Source organism: Chiloscyllium punctatum, chromosome 14 (assembly GCF_047496795.1).
Source record: "Chiloscyllium punctatum isolate Juve2018m chromosome 14, sChiPun1.3, whole genome shotgun sequence".
NCBI lineage: Eukaryota > Metazoa > Chordata > Chondrichthyes > Orectolobiformes > Hemiscylliidae > Chiloscyllium > Chiloscyllium punctatum.
The window spans coordinates 78,458,521-78,480,749 of record NC_092752.1 but is presented as its reverse complement, the minus strand read 5'-3'; the positions used below and the strand labels follow the sequence as shown (position 1 = coordinate 78,480,749).

The 22,229-nt window shown below is 39.9% G+C and overlaps 1 long non-coding RNA gene across 3 annotated transcripts in view; it reads right to left on the bottom strand.

The window, feature by feature from the left end:
- Positions 1 to 3,207: 3,207 nt before the first annotated feature.
- Positions 3,208 to 22,229, bottom strand: part of LOC140485783 (uncharacterized) — a 35,782-nt gene continuing 16,760 nt past the window's right edge. The window contains exons 5-7 of one of the 3 annotated variants that reach the window (XR_011962449.1): positions 12,490 to 12,604; positions 7,707 to 10,426; positions 3,208 to 7,399 (exon numbers count right to left, since the gene is read on the bottom strand). This is a non-coding gene — a long non-coding RNA (uncharacterized lncRNA). The other 2 variants (XR_011962447.1, XR_011962448.1) reach the window with 2 other exon arrangements.

The window sequence follows — 22,229 nt, the reverse complement described above, 5'->3', positions numbered from 1 at the left end:
CACATTGCTATTTGAATGAGCAATGTGTCGAAATAAACAGTAATTACTGGTGAAATGCCATTAGATATCTCATAATTGATCAGGTTGTGATTACGTTTCTTGTAGAAATGATTAGCATTCAAATATTTCCAATGAGCATTGGATGGAAAATCAATGCTTTTTGGTGTAGACCTGAACGGTTTTTTTTTTAATTACAGTATCGGCACTAGGAAATAATGGATTAAACTGATGTGCGAATCTCACCTTACTGAATATTTCCAAGCTTTCTAACATGTTTCTAGTTCAATCTTCAGTATAAAAAGGGTAATTTTGGCTCAGCACATCTGTAACTGTAAACATTTCAATACATCTCCACCAAAGTTATTAATCTGACAATTCAGAACAAATATAAAAAAAATACCTCTGTAAATGTCATTGACTATATCTTTTGATTATAGTTAAGTTCATTCTCTACTTACTTTATTCCTATTTCTGACACCAGTGATTAATATTGATTAGATTAAATGTCATATGAGTGAGACATTAGTTTTCTCTCAATGATCTGTGCAGCACAGGAATAGGTCATTTGGCCCATAACGTTGTGCTGAACATAATGCAAAAGAAACTCTCCGCTTCGGCCTACCCTTGGTCCATATCCTTCCAAATTATCTAAATGAACATTAAAGAGCCTTAATGCATCGGCCTCTCCCACCATCGCTGGAAGTTCATTCCAGACACCTACCCCCACTCCCGTGTAAAAAAACAAATTGCCCCTTGAACTGTCTCCCCTAACCTTAAACGCAAGTCACATAGTTTTGACGTTTCAACTCTGGGAAAAACATTCAGAGTGTCAAACCTATCTATGTATCTCATGATTGCATAGACTTACATAAAGTCTTCCCCCAGCCTCTGCCACTCCACAAAAAGGTCGAATGAGTTTTTCTCGCCTCTCCAAATCCAGACAGCATCCGGGTAACTGCTCTCTGTACCTTCTCCAAAGCCTCCATACCCGTCTTGTAATGTGGCAAACAGAAATGAATACAATCGTTTAAGTATGCCTTAACCAAAGTCTTATAACATGACTTTGGTTACAACATGACTTCCTGACTCTTGTAACCAGTTCCGTGACCAATAAAGACAAGCATGCCATTTGCCTTCCTTACCACCCTATCTACTTGCATGGTCATTTTCAGGGAGCCATGGTCTTGAACGCCAAGATCACTTTGAACAACAAAGCTGTTCAGGGTCCTGCCATTATACACTTTTCCTTAGTATGAGATCTCCCAAAGTGAAACACCTCACACTTATATGGATTCAACTTCACCTTGAATTTCTCTGCCCATATCTGCAATTTATCTTTTATCCTGCAGTATTCCTTGACAGCCTTCTACATTATCCACAACTCCACTGAACTTTGTAATGCCTGCAAATCTATTAACTCACTCAATTCGATTTAAATCCATGTCACTTATATACATTTTTATCACAAACAGAAAAGTTTCAGTACAGATCCCTTTGGAAAAAAAGACAGAAAATGAAAGAAATGCAGAATTCTTGAATAAATGTGGTTTTTCAATGACAGAACAATGCTGATGAATAATCTCTGAAGGTCTATTTTTGTTTTTAAATTAACCCAATATTTTAATTCTCAGTTTTCTGATCTTAATGAATACCGAGTAAAAAAAAAGCTTTGAAAATATTGAATCATTTTAAGTGTTGAGTTCTAACATTAATTGTTAGTTTATTGTCATTTCAATTACCACACCATAATGTATTTTAATCTAGTAATGAGCATCAGGCGATTCACATTTCAGTTTAATCCATTATTTCTTAGTGCCAGTATCATAATGAAATATTAACTTTCTTTTCAGGTCAACAGACCTGCAATCCACCAATGGTTTCTCATCCAAAATTCATAATAACTATCTCGTTTTCTTTCATTTGAATTCTCATATTAATGGAAGGCATATTAATCAGCCTTATCAATTAAGAAGTGGCTAACTATTTTTCACATAAATATTTCAGTTCTTTCCAACATATTGCACAATTACATTGCAATAAGGGTTTTCTCATCATTCTTAAATTTGCTATCAGCCATTTTAAAACTAATTATTGCAATTAACAAACCGGTAATCATTGTTGAAATCTAATATCTCCAACTTTAGATGAGGAATTACGGCTCAGTACATCAACTGATGCAAAACGTATTGCACTCTACAATCTCTTAATCTTACCAAAAATAGTTTTAAGTGTGGAAGCTTAGTTGGATTGAACTGACTGTGAGCAAAAATGCATTCTGAAGATGGGTCACTGGACCCAAAGCATTAACTCTGATTTCTCTTCACAAATGCTGCCAGATCTGCTGAACTATTTTCCAGCAATTTCTGATTTTGTTTCTGATTTCCAGTAGCCACCGTTTTTTGCATTCTTGTCCTGATTGTTTTTCATTTCAATGCCAACATTTCTGTTTTCTGATTATTACAATAAGAACTAACTGTTTTCATGCTAAATATCATTTCAATTTCATGTATTTCTTCCGTACGCAAAACAGAATTAACAAATGTTTGTTCTCGCAAGGTTTGTGACGGTTTATACCTCAGGTTGAGGTTTAGGGTGTAGGTTTGCTCGCTGAGCTGTAGGATTGATATCCAGACGTTTCATTACCTGCCTAGGTAACATCATCAGTGGCAACCTCCAAGTGAAGCGAAGCTGTTGTCTCCTGCTTTCTATTTATATCTTTCTCCTTGGTGGGATTGCTGGGTTTTGTGGTGATGTCATTTCGTGTTCGTTTTCTGCGGGGTTGACAGATGGCATCTAGATCTCTGTGCTTGTTTATGGCGTTGTGGTTGGTGTGTCAGGCCTCTAGGAATTCTCTGGCATGTCTTTGCTTAGCCTATCCCAGGATAGATGTGTTGTCCCAGTTGAAATGTGTTTTTTTTACACGGATGAAAAAAAAACACCATTTCGACTGGATCAACACATCTATCCTGGGATAGGCTAAGCAAAGACATGCCAGAGATTTCCTAGAGGCCTGGCACTCCAACCACAACGCCATAAGCACACACATGGATCTAGATGCCATCGCTCAACCACGCAGAAAACGAACAGGAAATGAAATCACCACAAACCCCAGGAACCCCATCCAGGAGAAAGATATAAATAGAAAGCAGGAGACAACAGCTTCGCTTCACTTGGAGGTCTCCACTGATGATGTTACCTAGCCAGGTAATGAAACGTCTGGATATCAAACCTAAAAATCAGCGAGCAAACCTACACCCGAAATGTTTGTTCTATTACAGTAAAACTTGAATTCTTAGAAATCACAATTTTGTGAAAATGAGGGAAGTTGTCTTTCGCTGAGTAGTCACATTGAATGACTAATTCTTTATTTCCAATTCATATGCATTACAAAGCAGTTTAATTTTAATTTCTGTATATGAATAATTGTTTCAAACATATCGAATTATTTGACTATCGTGACATTTTTATTTCATTGAGATCAATGTCGCTTCGGTCCATCAGTATTAGAAATTACTAATTATTTTAATTGGTCCATTACACACTGAACTGTCTAATACAATCCTAGTCCAATTATCACAATAAATATCTGAGCAGTTTCCCATTGAGTAACCATAGTAAGTATATGATTATAGTCCTGCCCATCCTGCATGGGAACATTATTGAGCGCTCTGGTAATGTCTGTACTAATACACCAGGAGGCATGGGTTGAATTCCCACCTTCAACAGAGATGTGTCAAAGCACCTCTGTGAGTTGGTTAGAACATATCTAGGTGTCTATTGAATTGCTTTTCAATCCAACATTTCCTCAACTTGTATCTGTTGTTCATTGCTATGACCACAATATCTGCACTTTATTGGCTTTAGGTCACTGATTAAAATATAAAGGGGATTATGCTGCTTCTAAATACCTATCAACTTTGCAGTATTAAAGATTCTACAGTGTAAATAATATTTAAATTGAGAGGGGAAAGATCGAAGAGGGATCTGACGGGCAATTTTATTCGTACAATATGTTTGGCACATATGGGATGAGCTGTGAGAGGAAGGGGCAGCGGCTGGTACAATTACAACATGTAAACGACTTTTGGACAGTTACATGGATAGAAAACATCCAGAGGGGTATGGAACAAACACAGGAAAATGGGACGAGTTTAGTTTAGGAAACCTGGCCAGCATGCCAAGTTGGGCTGAATGGGCTGTTTCTGTGCTGTGCCAATCTACCATTCTACAATTCAAAGTTGACTGTGATTGGTAAAGGAGAGAACGAGCGTGTGTTAATTCTGTTTTGTGTCCAGAAATAAAGTGGAATGAATTTTAATTTTGTCATGTAAAATAGTTCACTCTTATTGTGATTAAAAACACAATGAATATGAACATTGAAGTGAAATATAATTAAATCAATTCAACTATGTTTCCATGGTTAAAGCAGAAATTGATCTTTACAATGATTGTGAGATTGTACACTGCAATATCTTCACAACAGTTCTTGCACTGAGCCATTATTGCACATTTATACCCCTTACTGAACTGAACAATTATGAGAAATTAGAATTTTGAAAATCTATCTACGCACTTAGAAGAAGGAGCAATTTAATTTTGCAATGTGACTGTGCAATGTGTAGACATGAACAAGAATTATTGCAGTGAAATGTAATTGCAGTTCCCTGAATTTCTACGGCTGAGATTAATGCGATCATTCAAATCAGTAAAAGTCAGATACTTTCAAAATATGTTGGATGCAAAATCACTGGTTCCATTGTGGGATAGTTGACCTGAAAACAACAATATTGTTACAGTGGATTAAATTAAACAATACATTAAATTAAAATGTGGATCACGTTAGAAACACAAACAAATTATTCTGCAATTATTATAAGACTAATGAATTCAAAATAAATGCTGTAATCTGAACAAATAAATCAATTCAATATTTTAAAAACACTTTGCTCTGATGTTGATTAGACGTTCATTATGCTCAGTAAACTGAAAACTGAAATATAGTCGCGAGATTGATGGACTGGGAACAATAAATGAGCCATTCAGTTATTATTGAAAATAATTTATTTTTGATGAAAAATGCAGACAATACAATTCAAAAGTTATTGTGTTTGTTGAACTAAACAAGTGATGTAGGTAACTTCATTTCTCGCAAAAAATACAGTAATGCATTTCATTCAATTCAATTAATTGTAGAAACATGTATTTTTAATTTATGTGATTTTATCCTGATCAATGTTGAAACATTAGTACCTGAATTTGGAAGAAAATTATTGGTAAAGAAAGTGAATATCTGAGTGACCACAAGATACAGTCAATGACATTTGATAGAAAATCAATTTGCATGATTTTGTGATTATTGAACATTAATAAGTAATGTTGTAATAAACATTAAAACAAAATCAACAGTTCCAAAGCAGCTGTTTGTTGTAACAAATTGAACATAAAAACACTTCTGCAGGGCACATGATCTGAAAAAGCAAAAAATCTCTTGACGTGATATTTCAGCTAAAAGATACTTTCCTTTTTTTTTTAAAAAAGGGGTACAACTTTCAAGAATTCAAAAGTTATTGTGTTTGTTGACCTGAACAAGAGATGTAGGTAACTTCATTTCTCACAAAAGAAAGTGGAATGGGAACTTTAAAATTTTTTTTAGCAAGAAACACAATGTAGCTTTTAGTGTAATCATTTAAATTAAAATGCATGTTCGTATGGAATTGAAATATAATCAAAGCAAATGAAACAGGATTAAAATAAACATCAACACGAATTCCATTATTGAACTAAAAATCAACTAGCATTGCACTATTACAATAAAAATCAGCATTTGCTATGATTGCAAAACTGTACAGTGCAATGTGTTTACACAAGTCAATGTATGGAAACATGATACTACACTTTGGGATGAATGTACTGGATTGAACTATTATTAAATATTGGATATAAGCAACAATTAGTCTGAAAAACAGTTAATGTCAAACATTAAATTGGTGAGAAATCTGATTTTACTGTGCAACTGTGTAAAGTGTAGACATGAACAGTAATTATTAGGGTAGAATAGCAATCTGACATGACTTAAGGTTTCATATTAATTCCATGATTACTTTGTGTTTTCACATCAAGAAGAGATAACATATTTACTATGAATGCTTGGTTGTTTCATTGGTTGGTTTGTGGATGTTTTAACCTGGATAGAATGACTACATTTTTCATTGTAAGAAATAACATATTAAACTAAAATGGGAATCTCACGATGCTTGTCACAAAGATTTAACTGAATTACCGTCTGGTTAATGGAGTGACAATGAATTTACAATTAATTTTAGTACTCTGGCAAATTAAATGATTCGATATTTTAAAATTATTTTGCTCTAATGTTGATTAGACTTTTTATTGAGATCAGAGACATGAAGATTAAATTGCTTTTTTGGTAGATTGACAAAAAACATATTAGACATTCAGTGATTATTAATTATCATTGTTTTGTCATTCATAATTCTCAGTTATTCAAGAATTTCTTGCTTTACATTTCTTCCCAAAAAGAATAATTTCATGGAATTTTTCATATCATCAATATTTACAAATTTGAGTCAGAGTTGGGAAGAGAATAAATAGATAAGGAATGTGGGTATCACAGCAAAAAATAGGCAACAGTATTTGTCGCACAATTATTTTCAAAATTTCTCTGAAAAAATGTATAATCGGTTATGCGCAAATGCTTGCAGCTACAAATACAGTGAGCCATAATTACACTTTTGCTGTGATGAATAGTCGAGAAACCTATCACAAACATTAGTAATATTCAGGAATTTCTTCATCTCAATAAATGTCAGTATTAGCTTGCTCATCTATTAATGATGAAGGGTGATTATTGGTCAGAGAAAGATGTGTGTAAATTATAAGAAGGTGCCTATTGCATATCTTTGGATGGGGTGTTATGGTGATGTTTGTTGTGGTTATTCATCCTGGGAAAAATAAGATTATTACAAAGAGATATTCAGTGAACAGTGATTAGGTGACCTTGAAGACCATCGTTTGGTTTTATGTGCAGTGATTAAGAGTAATTTGATTTCAGTAGCATTGGGCTATTTTGCATGATTTGGCAAATGATTAATAATCTTGTGACAAAATTTTGAGGATGATCATGAGCTGTATTCGATCAATCCAGTGGGTTGGTACAAACATCCTTCACTGTTTTCCTTCCCATGAGAGGCTTGCTATGCTCAGGAACTGGCTGGAAGCCAAGATGCCAGAAAATCTGGTTCAACCTCTCGAATACACAACTCTCAGGCTGGTTGTCACTGGATCCCCGGAACTTTTGTGACCTCTTTTCTGGAGCTGAATGATGCTGGCTCTGTTTGATTTCATTTGAGCAGGTTTCTTTTCGATCAGATTTCTCTGGCTGTCGGTGAATTTCAAACATTCAATTTCGGGCCACAGGTCACTTGACCTCAGTCAATAATTAAAATAGAGTTCACTTATTGTGACAGCGATGTGATAATTAACGGTGGCGTTTTAACTAATGAAATGATTAAACATTTTCCAGCAGTTTACACAGACATTAATTAGATATTCATTAAGATATGTAAACTGAGAAGTATAATCTAGTTGCAGGATTACTGAATTGTAAGAAAGATTTAGTTACTGTGTTTTCTAGAAGGAATTGTTTAATCATTCAAATAGGTCAGCTCTTCCTGAATTCTACGTACCTTTATTTGTAGCGAACACTCATCTAGGACTCATTTGATTTGTCTTTTAAACTGTGTTTCAAGATTTCAACGGGACATTGACATTGATCTGAGCTGAGAAGTAGGAGATTGAGTTCAACCTGGAAAAGTGTGAAGAGATTCATTTTAGAATTTTGAATTTGAATGCAGACTATTGAATGAAATGTAGGATTTTTGGCAGTGTGGAGGAACAGAGGGATCTTGGAGTCCATGTCCATAGATCCCTCATAGAGGAGGTTTACCAGGATCCTGCCTGAAGTAGAGGGCACGTCTTCTGATGAAAGGTTGAAGGAGCTAGGGCTTTTCTCATTGGAGCAAAGAAGGATGAGAGGCAACTTGACAGACAGGCTTAGATAGAGTGATGAGAGGCTTAGATCGAGTGAACAACCAGAGACTCTTTTTCCCAGGTGGAAATGACTATCATAAGAGGGCATAATTTCAAGGTGAATGGAGGCATGCTTAGTGGAGATGTCAGAGGTAGGTTCCTATTACAGAGTGATGAGTGTGCGGAATGTACTCCTAGCAGTGGTAGTAGAGTCAGATACAGTAAGTGTATCTAAGTAACTCGTGGCTACGTACATGAATGATAGTAAAATGAAGGGAATATAGGTTAGTTTGATCTTAGAAGAGGATAAAAGGTTAGCACATGGACCAAATGTCCTGTACTGTGTTGTACTGTTCGATGTTCTATGTACTGAACTGAACAGTTATTACATATTAGCAACAAATAGATTTTCAAAGCTCTATTAGCGAACATTAGAATAATGATAAATCTCACCTTGCTATTCGACTGAGCTATGTGTGGACATAAACAGGAATTATTGCAGGGAAAAGTAATTAAGGTTTTCAAAATTAATAAATTTGAAATTACCGAGGTCATTCAAATGGCGGCCTTTGTGGGGAGCCGCAGAAAATGGGGGAGATACTAAATGAGTATTTTGCATCAGTATTTAATGTGGAAAAGGATATGGAAGGGATATAGACTGTCGGGAAATAGATGGTGATATCTTGCACAATGTCCAGATTACAGAGAAGGAAACCCTGGATGTCTTGAAATGGGTAAAGGTGGATAAATCCCCAGGACCTGATCAGGTATACCCGAGAACTCTGCGGGAAACTAGAGAAGTGATTGTTGGGCCTCTTGCTGAGATATTTGTATCATCGATAGTCACAGGTGAGGCGCCGGAAGACTGGACTTTGGCTAACCTGGTGCCAACGTTAGGGCAAGAAGGGCAGTAAGGACAAGCCAGGGAACAATAGACCAGTGAGTCTGACCTCGGTGGTGGGCAAGTTGTTGGAGCAAATCCTGAGAGACCAGACGTACATGTGTTTGGAAAGCCAAGCACTGATTATGGATAGTCATCATGGCTTTGTGCGTAGGAAATCATATCTCACAAACTTGCTTGAGTTTTTTGAGGAAGTAACAAAGAGGTTTGATTTTGGCAGAGCAGTAGATGCGATTTATATGGACTTCAGTAAGGCGTTCTTCCCATAGGAAACTAATTAGTAAGGTTAGATCTCACGGAATATGGGGAGAACTAGCCATTTGGATACAGAACTGGCTCAAAGGTAGAAGACAGAGGGTGGTGGTGGAGGGTTGTTTTTCAGACTGGATGTCTGTGACCAGTGGAGTGCCACAAGGATCGGTGATGGTTCCTCTACATTTTGACATTTATATAAATGACTTGGATGCGAGCATAAGAGGTATAGTTAGTAAGTTTGCAGATGACTCCAAAATTGGAGGTGCACTGGAGAGCCAAGAGGGCTACCTCACATTACAACAGGATCTGGACCAGATGGACCAATGGGCTGAGAAGTAGCAGATGGAGTTTAATTCAGTTAAATGCGAGGTGCTGCATTTTGGGAAAACAAATCTTAGCAGGACTTATACACTTAGTGGTAAGGTCCTTGGGAGTATTGCTGAACAAAGAGACCTTGGAGTGCAGGTTCATAGCTCCTTGAAAGTGAAGTCGCAGGTAGATAGGATAGTGAAGGCGGCGTTTGGTATGCTTTCCTTTATTGGTCAGAGTATTGAGTACAGAAGTCAGAAGGTCATGTTTCGGGCTGTACAGGACAGTGGTTAGGCCACTGTTGGAATATTTCGTGCAATTCTGGCCTCCTACCTACCGGTAAGAAGTTGTGAAACTTGAAAGGGTTCAGAAAAGACTTACAAGGATGTTGCCAGGGTTGGAGGATTTGAACTACAGGGAAAGGCTGAACAGTCTGGGGCTGTTTTCCCTGGAGCATTGGAGGCTGGGGCGTGACCATATAGAGATTTACAAAATTTTGAGGGGCATGGATAGGGTAAGTAGGCAAAGTCTTTTCTCTGGGGTCGGGGAGTCTAGAACTAAAGATGGTAGGTTTAGGTTGAGATGGGAAGATATAAAAGAGACCTACAGGGCAACTTTTTCACACAGAGGGTCGTAAGTGTATAGAATGAGCTGCCAGAGGAAGTGGTGAAGGCTGGTACAATTGCAACATTTAAGAGGCATTTGGATTGGTATATGAATAGGAAGAGTTTGGAGGGATATGGTGGGATTAGATTGTGTTGGGAAATGTGGTCGGCATGGATGGGTTGGAGTGAAGGGTCTGTTTCCATGTTGTATGCCTCTATGACTCGATGACTCTTAATGAGAAAAAAGTCAGATTTTTACAACGAGTGTTGTATCAGAAATCATTGATTCTTTTGTATGTGTGATGATCTGGAAGAAAATGGATTTTTATATTACTGTATTAGTACAAGGGAACACTAGATTATTTTCAAATATGAAATTCACTGTAATTGTTAGCCAGAATAAGTTAAAGCTTTGTGTAATTATTGTAATGCTGATGACTTAATAATTGTTGTTAGAATTCTGAAAAAAGAAAATGTTATACTATTTGTCCTAAGAGTCAATAAATTAAATTGATATATGAACCACAATATACCTGTTAGCAAAACTAATTTAAATTATTATGCAATTATTGTCAAGGCAATGACTTGATAATTAGTGCTAGTATCTAAACAAATAAATTGATTCAATATTTTGAAAGCATTTTGCTCTGAAATTGATTGGATATTTATTAAGATCGGAAAACGGAGGGAATAAAATGCAATAGCTCGCTTGATTGGATTGAAGAAGAAAATGAGACAGTCCATGTCAGTGTCGGTTACCACAGCACAGTCCTTTTGGAGACAGGTCCCACCTGCAGATAGAGCTGAGCGATGCAGCAACCAACAGATCAGACCTAAACTCTACATTCATTCCACATCCAGTCGAGAATGGTGGTGGAGAATTGAACAACTCACCGGAAAAGGAGGTTCTACAAATATTCCCATCATCAATGATGGAAGAGCTGAACACATCAGTGCAAAAGATAAGGCTGAAGCTTTCTGGGAGCTAAATATCCAAGAATGCACATCCAAATGAAAAGGCAGGCAGGTGGGCAGAGAGGCTGGGGTTAGTGAACAGTAAGAAATGGAATTAAGTCAAGAGCAATAAATGACATTGGCTCAGATGATGTAGAATCTGTGTGGGTGGAGATGAGGAACTGCAAAGGTTAAAAAAAACATAATGAGAGTTATCTGTAGAGCTCCAAACAATAGTCAGGATTTGGGCATAAGTTACATGAGGAGATAGGAAAAGCATGTAAGGAAGGTAAGGTTACAGTGATCGGGGGGATTTCAATATGCAGGGGGACTGGGAAAATCAGGATGATAGTGGATTGCAAGAAAATGAATTTGTGGAATCTCTGCAACATGGCTTTTTGAAGAAGGTTGCAGTGGAGCCCACTAGGGAACAGGCAATTCTGGATTTAGTGTTGTGCAATGAGGCAGACTTGATAAGGGAGGTTAACGTGAATGAACACTGAGGAGGCAGGGACCATAATATGATAGAATTTACACGGCAGTTTGAGATGGAGAAGATGGAATCAGATGTAACTGTATTCCAGCTGAATAAAGGCAGCTACAGAGACATGAGGGAGAAGCTGGAGTGAATTGATTGAGAGAGGAGTCAAGCAGGAAAGAGAGTGGAACAGTGATGGCTAGGGATTCTGGGAGTGTCCGGGTGACACAGTAAAAATTCATCCCGAGGAAAAAGCAGCATGGATCAGGGAGGGTGAGGCAACCATGGCTGACTCGGGAAGTCAGGGAAAGCATACAAGCAACATATCACATGGCAAAGGGCAGTGGGATGTCAGTGAAATGGGAAGCCAAAAAAGAACAATGGAGAACAATGAAGAAAAAACATAAGGAGAAAGAAGATTAAGCATGAGAGAAAGCGAGTGTGTAATATTAAAAACATGATTGCCGGAGTTTCTTTAGTTACATAAAGTTCAAAAGAGAGGCGAAAATGGACATGTGCTGCTGGAAATTGAGGCTGGAAGAATAGTAATGGGGAACAAAGAAATGGATAAGGAACTGAATAAGTACTTTGCATCAGTCTCCATGGTGGAAGACACAAATAATATCCCAAAATTTCAGGGACAGTCGGGGGGGCGGGGGTGGGGGTGGGGCGGGTGGCGGTGGAACAGAGATGAGTGTGGAATATAAATCACGAACAGATCAGGCTTGGTCTTATTGAATGGTGGAGCAGGCTCGAGGGGTCGAATGGTCACCTTCTTCTTCTTTCTCACATGATCCCAGACTGAGAGCTTTGTTTAAAATTCATTCACTAGATGTAGGTGCCACTGGCTAGGGCAACATTTATTACCCAGAGAGCATTTAAGAGTCACCAAGGAGAAAATGGTAAAAAATTGAAAAATTTGAAAATAGATCTATTACCTGGACAGATGGACCACGCCCCAGAAGGTGATAGCTGAAGGGATAGTGGAGGCTTTAATTGTGAGCTTTCCGGTATCACTGGAGTCAGGGACTGTCCCAGAGGACAGGAACATTGCTAATATAACCCCCAGCCACAAGAAGGGAGTAAGGAAAAAGAAGGGAAATAACTGGGTATTAATCCTGGCCTCAGTCATTGGTAAATTGTTGGTACTATTTTGTCAGTAATATTTAACGAACTGGTTATTTCAATTATAATGCAATCTCTACAAAAAGACCAAATATTTTTTTGACGACAACAAATTTTCAAACAACTTCTCTCAATCTATCTCTCCTTCCTTTTCATTAGACAAAGTAGGGAGGCATGGAAACACTACAGTGATGTAAGCTATATGTAATACAGTGAGACAGGAAAGCTAGTATGGCTCATGTTGATTTTTGAAACCCACACAGTGAAGCAACACATTCACTGCATAATAAAGATTAGACAACATTTCAACCCCACTTATACCGGCATGACAGAAATAAAATGTGGGTTGGTTGGACAGGCTGGTTTTGTTTCAGTTGGAGTGAGGGGTGACATGACTGAAGTATATAAGATCCTGCATGGTTTGATAAGGTGGATGTGGAAAGGATATTTCCTCTTGTGGGTCATTCCTGAACTAGAGGGAACTGCTTTAAAATTGGCTTCACCCTTTCAGGACATAGATAATGAAATTTGTTTCCTCTCAGAAGGCTGTGCAACTTTGGAACTCTGCCCCAGAAGGTGGATTCACTGAGTATTTTTAAGACACCGGTTGATAGATTCGTGTTAAGGGGCATTGGGGCAAGATGGAATAAAAATCACGAACAGATCAGGCTTGGTCTTCTTGAATGGTGGAGCAGGCTCAAGGGGCATAATGGTCACCTTCTGCTTCTTTCTCACATGATCCCAGACTGAGAGCTTTGTTTAAAATTCATTCACTGGATGTAGGCGCCACTGGCTAGGGCAACATTTATTACCCAGAGAGCAGTTAAGAGTTAACAATATTGCTGTGGGTCAGGAGTCACATGCAGGCCAGACCAGGTAAGGATGGCAGATTCCTTCCCTAAAGGACATCAGTGACACAGATGGGTTTTTCCTGACAATCAATAATAGTTTCATGGTCATCAACAGACCCATAATTTTAGATGATTATTAAATTCAAGGTCCACATTTGCTGTAATGCGATTTGAATCAGGGTCCCCAGAATATTCGCTGGGTCTCTGGATTAACAGTTCAGCAATGATAACACGAGGCTGTGACCGAGCTACAAAGGGACAGTTTTACGGGTGGAAACCAAAACCTTGATCAAACTGGATTAAATAAAGGAGTGCTGATAGAATGGAGGAGAGTTGAAGGGATTGGGGGAAGAGAATTACCAAGTTTAGGTTCAAAGCAGCTGAAACTAAAGCCACCAACAGGGAGGAGATGAAAACAAGAAACTCTCATGCAGCTGGAATTGGATAAGTGCAGCTCCCTCAGGGAGGTGTGGAACTACACTGGGAGGACAGGGTGAAGGCATGGGTAGGTTTAAAAGCAGTGAACCAAATTTTGAAATCATATTTCTGAACATAATGTCGATGAGGTTAAAATGGAGGGAGATGTCTTACGTGACTTGCTTTAAGGACACAGACAGTAGAATCTGAGGTGATCATGAGTATATGGAGGTGAATGTGGGAGACAAGCTGGGACTGTATTGGAGTAGTCATGGTGAGAGGGAACAAATGCTGGATGGAGGGTTTCAGCAGCTGATGGACTGACACTGAGGTGAGCCATCAGAAACTGAGCAAGTGACCACCATCTAATAGGACAGAGAAACTGATCCATCAGCCTGAAACTGACTGACCACGTGGCTGTCAGTGACTCCAACACAAGTGAATGGAAACATTGCTCAGAGCCTGTTTCTGTAACATTCAACACAACCAGGAAATGGAAAGTGAATAATTAGCTGAAAACAAGGCGACTGCTCTGTTAGAGTCAAAATCATTCAATGTTCAGTTATTGAATATTACTGACTCTCAGAATATTCTAACCTGCAGAATCACAGTAAAAGGGGAAAGTAAACAACATTCTTGGCAAAGACAGAATGAACCAACTACTTGTATAAAACTAGCTCAAAACAAAGGTGCTGAATCCTCCACAAACTGACAAACACAGGTATATGACAAACACACCATCAGTTTGTAGATAGACAATGAAATTCTTCAGAAAAACACTTCCCTGCTTATGGTGTGTGGTAGAAATCATTCTCAGTGAGAACTGCCACTTATTTCCTTTGAAAAGAGTCTCTGTTTCCCTTCAGAAAAGCAGGTGTGTCGCGCACTTACAGACTGACTTACAGACAAAGGAAACCTGATCTGAGACTCGCAGGTTAATTAAGCTATTAGTGACAGTCCATTGCACACAAGAGCTTACACCACAACAGATTCTAGGGAAACCAACAATGAAATGAAAAAGGTGAATTAGTCTTAATAATCACGCAGCCTCTCTCGATTAAATAATTCTAGTCAACTTCCAAACATTTTAAAACTATTAATACCAATGCATACATATTTATTTCCTTTCCTAAGTTTCCTCCAAAAAATATATCTGACTATTCTCTTCAAAATATATTTTAAATGGTCAATTCATAATCACAATTCATTTCCAATTATTCTTAGAGCAAAACAACTTGCAAACTAAAATAGTTTTCATGTCAATAATGACACTGGAAACTTTGTTATGTAGTTTAACCATATTTCCAAATATTGTTTTGGTTCATTATTGCAGTGAAGCTAAAATTAAAGTCTATTTATTTTCTCTGATATCCTTCCATTACTTTATTCCCTAATAACAATGCCCATGGTGTAATGGGTGACAAGCATTAAAATAAAATTGAATTTTCAATGCAAGAACTGGTACAAATAATCACATATTATTCAGTTCATTCATTGTCGTTGATTATCAGAGTTATATTCATTGTATGATCATGTTAAATTCACTTAAATAATCACAGTACAATTCTCACCTCTATAGATATGTCAAAGTGAATGTCAAATTATTAATATTCCAAGTCAAACCAAATTTACATTTTGCTCTGTTTTATTCCAGGAATGACAGGATGTGTTACATTATTATGGGAAACAGGAACAAGTGAAGGTGGTGGCTCTCAGACGTGAGGCCTTAAAGCCAAAGGGCCAGGTGGTAGTTACAGTGGGGGAGGTACCTAGTGCACCGCTCTCCTCAGAAGGCAGTGAGGATGGTGACACTGACTGGAACGGGTTAGATGGTGAAGCAGCCACGTATGGACAGAGGGACGACAATGGGTGGGATGACCCACCGCCCTATAAGACCCAGAAGGCCCTGTCTATGGCTCCACTGTGCATCAAAGCTCAAACTTGGACAGACAGTAGGGAGCAACAAGGGGAACTGACAGAAACGAAACCTGAACCGTTTATCCAGCTGAACGACAGATGTTGGTGAATGAACACCCAGCCTGACAGAGAATTGGTAATAATGGGCCTTATTGGGACAATATGGATGAATTAGTATATGTACACAGTCTCACCGAAAATGATGTACGGACCCTCCCTCAGCCCAAGATGCCCTGACGTGTACAGCAGAATCTGTCCCTGCAATAAGAGGGTGAGGGGGAGAGTCGGTTCCCCCAATGCACAGCCGATCAGTGGCTCCAGGCATTTACAGATATTACAGGGACACACTGGGGAGGGGACAGGCTGAATGGGCTAAAATAACTTTGGTGACTCAGAGACAAAAGGGTGATATCGAGGATCATACAGAAAGGAAGCCTGATGTATGTAAGGACCACGGGGGATGACCAAACCCCAACCTGTGATGATGAAATCGGTTTGATGTATTTAAAAGATGACATGGGACCCTATTTAACTGTAATTATAAACATGGGACTCTCAGTGGGAGATAATTCTAACCACATTCTGAATTGGGCCATGAGAGCTGAGGCAAACACAGAAACACAGGGGAATAGCTGCAGTACAGGGAGGGTAATCAGACCCACAATGTTACAAGGGAAGCAGGAAAGGGCACATAGACAAGGAACATAGGCAGAGAGAGGGAGATAGGTGTTCATATTGTGAGTGGCCTGTGTTCATGTAGGTATATGCATAGCCCATGAATATTCATTGATGCGCTGTTAAGGGGCCAACACTTTCATGATTCTAACACCGGAGCATCTTTGTACTTTATGCCTCACCCTGTAGCTCAAATCCTCCAACCCTAACAACATCCTTGTAAGTCTTTTTTGAAACCTTTCAAGTTTCACAGCACCCTTCTGATAGGAGGCAGGCCGGAATTGCACACAATATTCCAAAAGTGGCCTAACGAATGTCCTGTACAGCAACATGACCTCCCACATCCTATACTCAATGCTCTAACCAATAAAAGAAAATACACTGAACACCTTCTTCATCATCCTATCTGCCTGCAACTTGACTTGCAAGGACTATGAACCTGCAGTCCAAGCTCTCTTTGTTGCGCAAACGTCTTCAGGGCCTTGCCATTCAGTGTACAAGTCCTGCCCTGATTTGCTTTTCCAAAATGCAGCACATCACATTTACCTAAATTAAACCCCATCTGATCAATATCTTATTGTAATCTGAGGTAACCTTCTTCATTATCCACACCCCACCAATTTTGTATGACCTGTAAACTCATTTACGATACCAAATTATTTAAATGAATAACGAAAAAAATCCAGAAATAAACATCCATTTCTCTGAGTTTGAATGTGCTCTGTGTAAATCCTGCCCAATGACTCTGTACCAGAGAGAGGCTGCACATGCACCTGGCTGCACCTTGCCCCCTACAAAGATGGTGGCTCCACACGTGTACAGAGAATTCTTTCCCCGAATAAAGATGGCGGCGCGCACTCATGCCTGCAGCCACACTGAGGCAATTCCCCGTTTACTGAAAAAACGAGACTGGGACGTTCAAATTTGTGTTTTCCGACGTGCACATTTTGTTTGTAAAACCTCTCCGCTCAAACAGAATTGCTCTCACCTCCTGCTGTTCCACAGACAGCCTTGATGATTTTTGCGGGTACCTATTCTCTGCCTGGTTACTCGTTTGTCCTTAGTGTATTTGTACAATCACTCTGGATTCTCCTTAAGCCTATTTCCTAAAGCTATCTCATGTCCCCTTTTTGCCCTCCTGGTTTACCTCGAGTATACTCCTACTGCCCCTATACTCCTCTAGGGATTCACACAAACACAGCTCTCTGTACCTGCCATATACCTCCTTCATTTTCTTGACCAGGCCCACAATATCTTTCGTCAGGCAGCATTCTCTACACCTACCAGCCTTGGCTTTAACAGGAACATACTGTCTGTGTACTCTCATTGTCGCAGGCCTATGGAGGCAATGGCAGATGAGGAGACAGAAGCAATCATTCTCAGTAAAGAGGTAATGTTGGGAAAGATAACAACAGCCTAAAGGTAGATGGGTATCCAGGCTCTGATGGAATGCATCCCAGGGACTAAAAGAGATGGTGGGGGGTTGGGGGGAAGGGGGGGTGGGGAGTAACAAATACACCTCGTGATAATTCACTAGATGGTGGGGGTGGGGGTGGGGGTGGGGGGAGAAGGTGGGGTGGGGAGTAACAAATACACCTCGTGATAATTCACTAACATTTATTGGATTCTGGGATGGTTTTGACAGACTGGAAGCTGCAAATGTGGTGCCACTATCTATCAAAAAGGACCCGTTAGCTTAACTTCTGTAGTGGGGAAAATGCTTGAATCTCTCAAGGAAGTAGTGGTGAGATATCTGGGTAGAAATTGTCTCATTGAGCAGGCACAGCATGGGTTCATGAAAGGCAGGTCACGTTTAACGCATTTACTGGAAGTATTTGAGGATACGACGAGTGCGTTGGACAAGGTGGACTCGGTGGATGTGGTGTACATGGATTTCCAGAAGGTATTCGACAAGTTGCCACACAAAAGGCTGCTGAATAAGGTAAAAATGCATGGCATTGTGGGTAATGTATTATCATTGATACTGGATCGGTTAACCAACAAAAAATAAAGAATGGGAATAAACGGGTGTTTGGATTAATGTTGGCACAACAACTGTTTGCAATTTACACAAATGTTTTGGAGTTGAGGACCAAGTGTACGGTGTCAGAGTTCATATTTGATACAAAGATGAGGTCGAGCAATGTCTGCAGAGGCCACTGTCAGTCTGCACAGGGATACAGATAGGTTAAGTGAGTGGGTAAGGATCTGGCAGATGGAGTTCAATGTTGGGATATGTGAGGTCATCCATTTTGGTCGGACTCACAGCAAACTGAGGATGAAATGGTGAAAACGTGCAGCATGCTGCTGTGCAGAGGGAGCTGGGTGTCCTTGTGCATGAATCACAGGAAGTTGGTTTGCAGGTGCAGCAGGTAATTATGGCAGTGAAGGGAATATTGTCCTTCATTGCTAGAGGGATGGTTATGCTGCAACTCTACAGGGGAGGCCACACCTGGAGTACTGTGTACAGGTTTGGTCTCCTTACTTCAGAAAGTATGTACTGACACTGGAGGGAGTAAAGAGGAGGTTCACTAGTTTGAGTTGGGAGTTGTGGGTTGGTGTATGTGGAGAGATTGAGAAAACTGGTTCTATAGTCATTGTAATTTAGAAGAATGGGAGGTTGGAGAGGAAACAATAAAATTATGAAGGGAGCAGATAAGACAGAAGCAGGGAGGCTATTTCCACTGGGGGCGGGTCAAACTACAGAGTATTACCTCAAAATAAGGGGGAGCAGATTTATTCTGAGTTCAGGAGGAGCTTTCTTCAGCTAAAGGGTTGTGCATCTGTGGAATTCCCTGCCGAGTGCAGCATTTGACGTTATCAACTTGAATGCCTTTATGGCAAAATGTAGATTTGTGAACAGGAAAATAATTAAGGGTAGTGGTGAGAGAGCAGGAATGTGGAGCTGAGGCCATGAAAAGATCAGCCCTGATCTTATTGAATGGCAGAGCAGGCTTGAGGGGCCAGATGAACGTTCTTGCCTTGTGCCATCAAAATTGGCCTTTGTCCAATTCAGAACCTTAACGTTTAGATCTTGTATATTGTTTTCTGTAACTATTTTAAAACTAGTAGAATTATTAGAGACTCCCAACAGTGTGGAAGTAGGTCATTCAGCCCATCACATTGATACTGACCTGGAGAGCCTCCTAACCTCCCCCTGTAACATTGCATTTCCCAGGGCCAGCCAACCTACACATCCCTGAACACTGTGGGCAATTCAACCTGGATAATCCACCCAACCTGCACATCTTTGGACCGTGGGAGGGAACCAGAGCACCCGGACGAAATCCTTGCAGAAAATCCCAATAAGGTGATCATCCCTTTCTTACTTTCTAGTTCCACCTAAAAAACTTCACTGGGCGTACTCCCAGGAATATCTTCCCTAAGCAAAAACATGATGCTATCCCGAATCAAAAATGCCACTCCCCTCCTCTCTTGTCCCCCTTTCTATTCTTCCTATAGCATCTATACCCTGGAACATTAAGCTGGCAGTCCTATCCATCCCTGAGTGATGCCTCTGTAATTGCTATAATATCCCAGTGCCATGTTCAAAACCACACCCTGAGCTCATCTGCCTTCCCTGTCAGGCCTCTTCTATTGAAGTAAATGCAGTGCAACTGCTCAGTCCGACTTCATTTTGTGCCTTGCCCTTGCCTGCCTTGATTATTTGACTTCTGAACTGTACCAGCCTCAGACATACCTCTATTCTCACTATCTTCTTGGGTTGACACCCACTCCCTCACTGGTTTAATGCCTCCCGAGTATCACCAGCCAGTCTCCCTGCCTAGATATTAGACACCTTCCAATTCAGGTACCATCCATCCTTCTTATGCAGGTCAACTCTACTTCAGAGGAGATCACAATGATCCAAAAAACGTGAATCCTTTTCCCCTGCACCAGCTCCTTAGCTGCTCATTGAGCACCACCTCCTCCTCTGTAATATGGACATTTTTCAAGATGTCACCATTTATTTCCCCACATTCTATATCTCCCATGTACTTCTTCACAGTAAACACTAATGCAAAATACTTGTTTCCTATCTCGCCCATCGCCTGCAGCTCCACACAATGGCTGCCTTGCTGATCTTTGAGGGTCTCTATTTTCTTCCTAGTTAGCCTTTTGTTCCTCATGTATTTACAAAAGCCCTTTGGATTATCCTTAACCCTATTCGCCAAAGCTATCTCACGTCCCCTTTTTTGACTCCTGATTCCCCTCTTAATTATACTCCTACTGCCTTTATACTCAAAAATGGTTTGGATTGGAATAAATGCAAAATATAACATCCTGACAAAACAAACGAGGGTAGGACTTACACTCAATAAAAGTAGGGCCTTGAGTAGTGATATGGGAACAAAGAGACCGAGGGCTTCAGATCTTTGAAGTGTGTGTTCCATGTGGACAGGGTGGTTAAGAAGGTGCTGAGCACACTTACCTTCATCGTTCAGACCTTTGAGTCCAGGGGTTGGGACGATATGTTGAGGATGTACAGGACGTTGGGGAGGCCACTTCTGGAATACTCTGTCCAGTTCTGGTTGTGCTGTTATAGGAAGGATGTTATTAAATTGGAGCAGGTTCAGAAGAGATTTACCAGGATGTTTCCATGAATGGAGGGATTGTGTTCCAAGGAGAGGCTGGATAGGCTGGGAATTTTTTTCACTGGCGTGCACGAGGTTGAGGGGTGACCTTATTAGAGGTTTACAAAATCAGAAAGAGTATAGATAAGGTGAATAGCTGGGGAAGAGTGAGATTCAAAACTCGGGTGCATTCATTTTGAGAAGAAATTAGAAAGATTTGAGAAAAGACATTAGGGTTTTAAAAAAAATTATACGTGTGAAATGAACTTCCAGAGGAAGTGGTAGCTGTGAATACAATTACAATATTTAAAAGACCTTCAGATAAGTACATAAATAGGAAATATTTGGATGGATGTGGACCAAGCGGAGGCAGGTACAATTAGTTCAGTTTGGAATTATGGTCGGCATGGACTGGTTGGACCACAGGGCCTGTTTCCTTGCTGTATAACATTAGGACTCTAATCCTCACTAACTCTAAATTCCTCCATCCTCAACTCTCCCGATCACTGTCACTTCATCCAGCCTCACAACTCTTCCTTATTTATATAATTCCTCACCAGCCACAGAACGCTCCCTATCTCATGTCCTCCAGTTTCTCAAATCTCTGCGATATGTGCCTTTCTTTAGTTCCAGCCTTGAGGATGCCCTCATTCACTCCGATTGGTTAGAGGACAAACTGGTACAACCTGGTCCTCCAGTACTGCCCTCTGCCCCCTATTGGCCTGCGCTGACATCAATCATCAGGGCCCATTGTGAGGTGAGTGGTGGGATCCTCCCTCTCTCTGCCCTGGGATGAGCTTCAACATTCACAGTCAATGGGGCAGTATCACAGAGCACAGGGGCTGGGGCTATTCAGCCCATTTGGGATGTACCCTCTCCCTCTGGAGATGCTGCAAATCTGTCCCAATTCCCTTCCTATTTGCCCATAGCCCCCCAAATCTTCCCTTAAAAAGTAAAATTCTAAATATGTTTATGAATAACTGCTGAGTCTGTGTCCAGCATATTCACATTATTTGCCAATTACCTGAAAATAGCTACTAAGATTGCGACATTGTTAACAATTCCCCTCTCTCTGCAGATTAGATATCCTAGAAACAAATTTGCACCTGGTCAAAATCA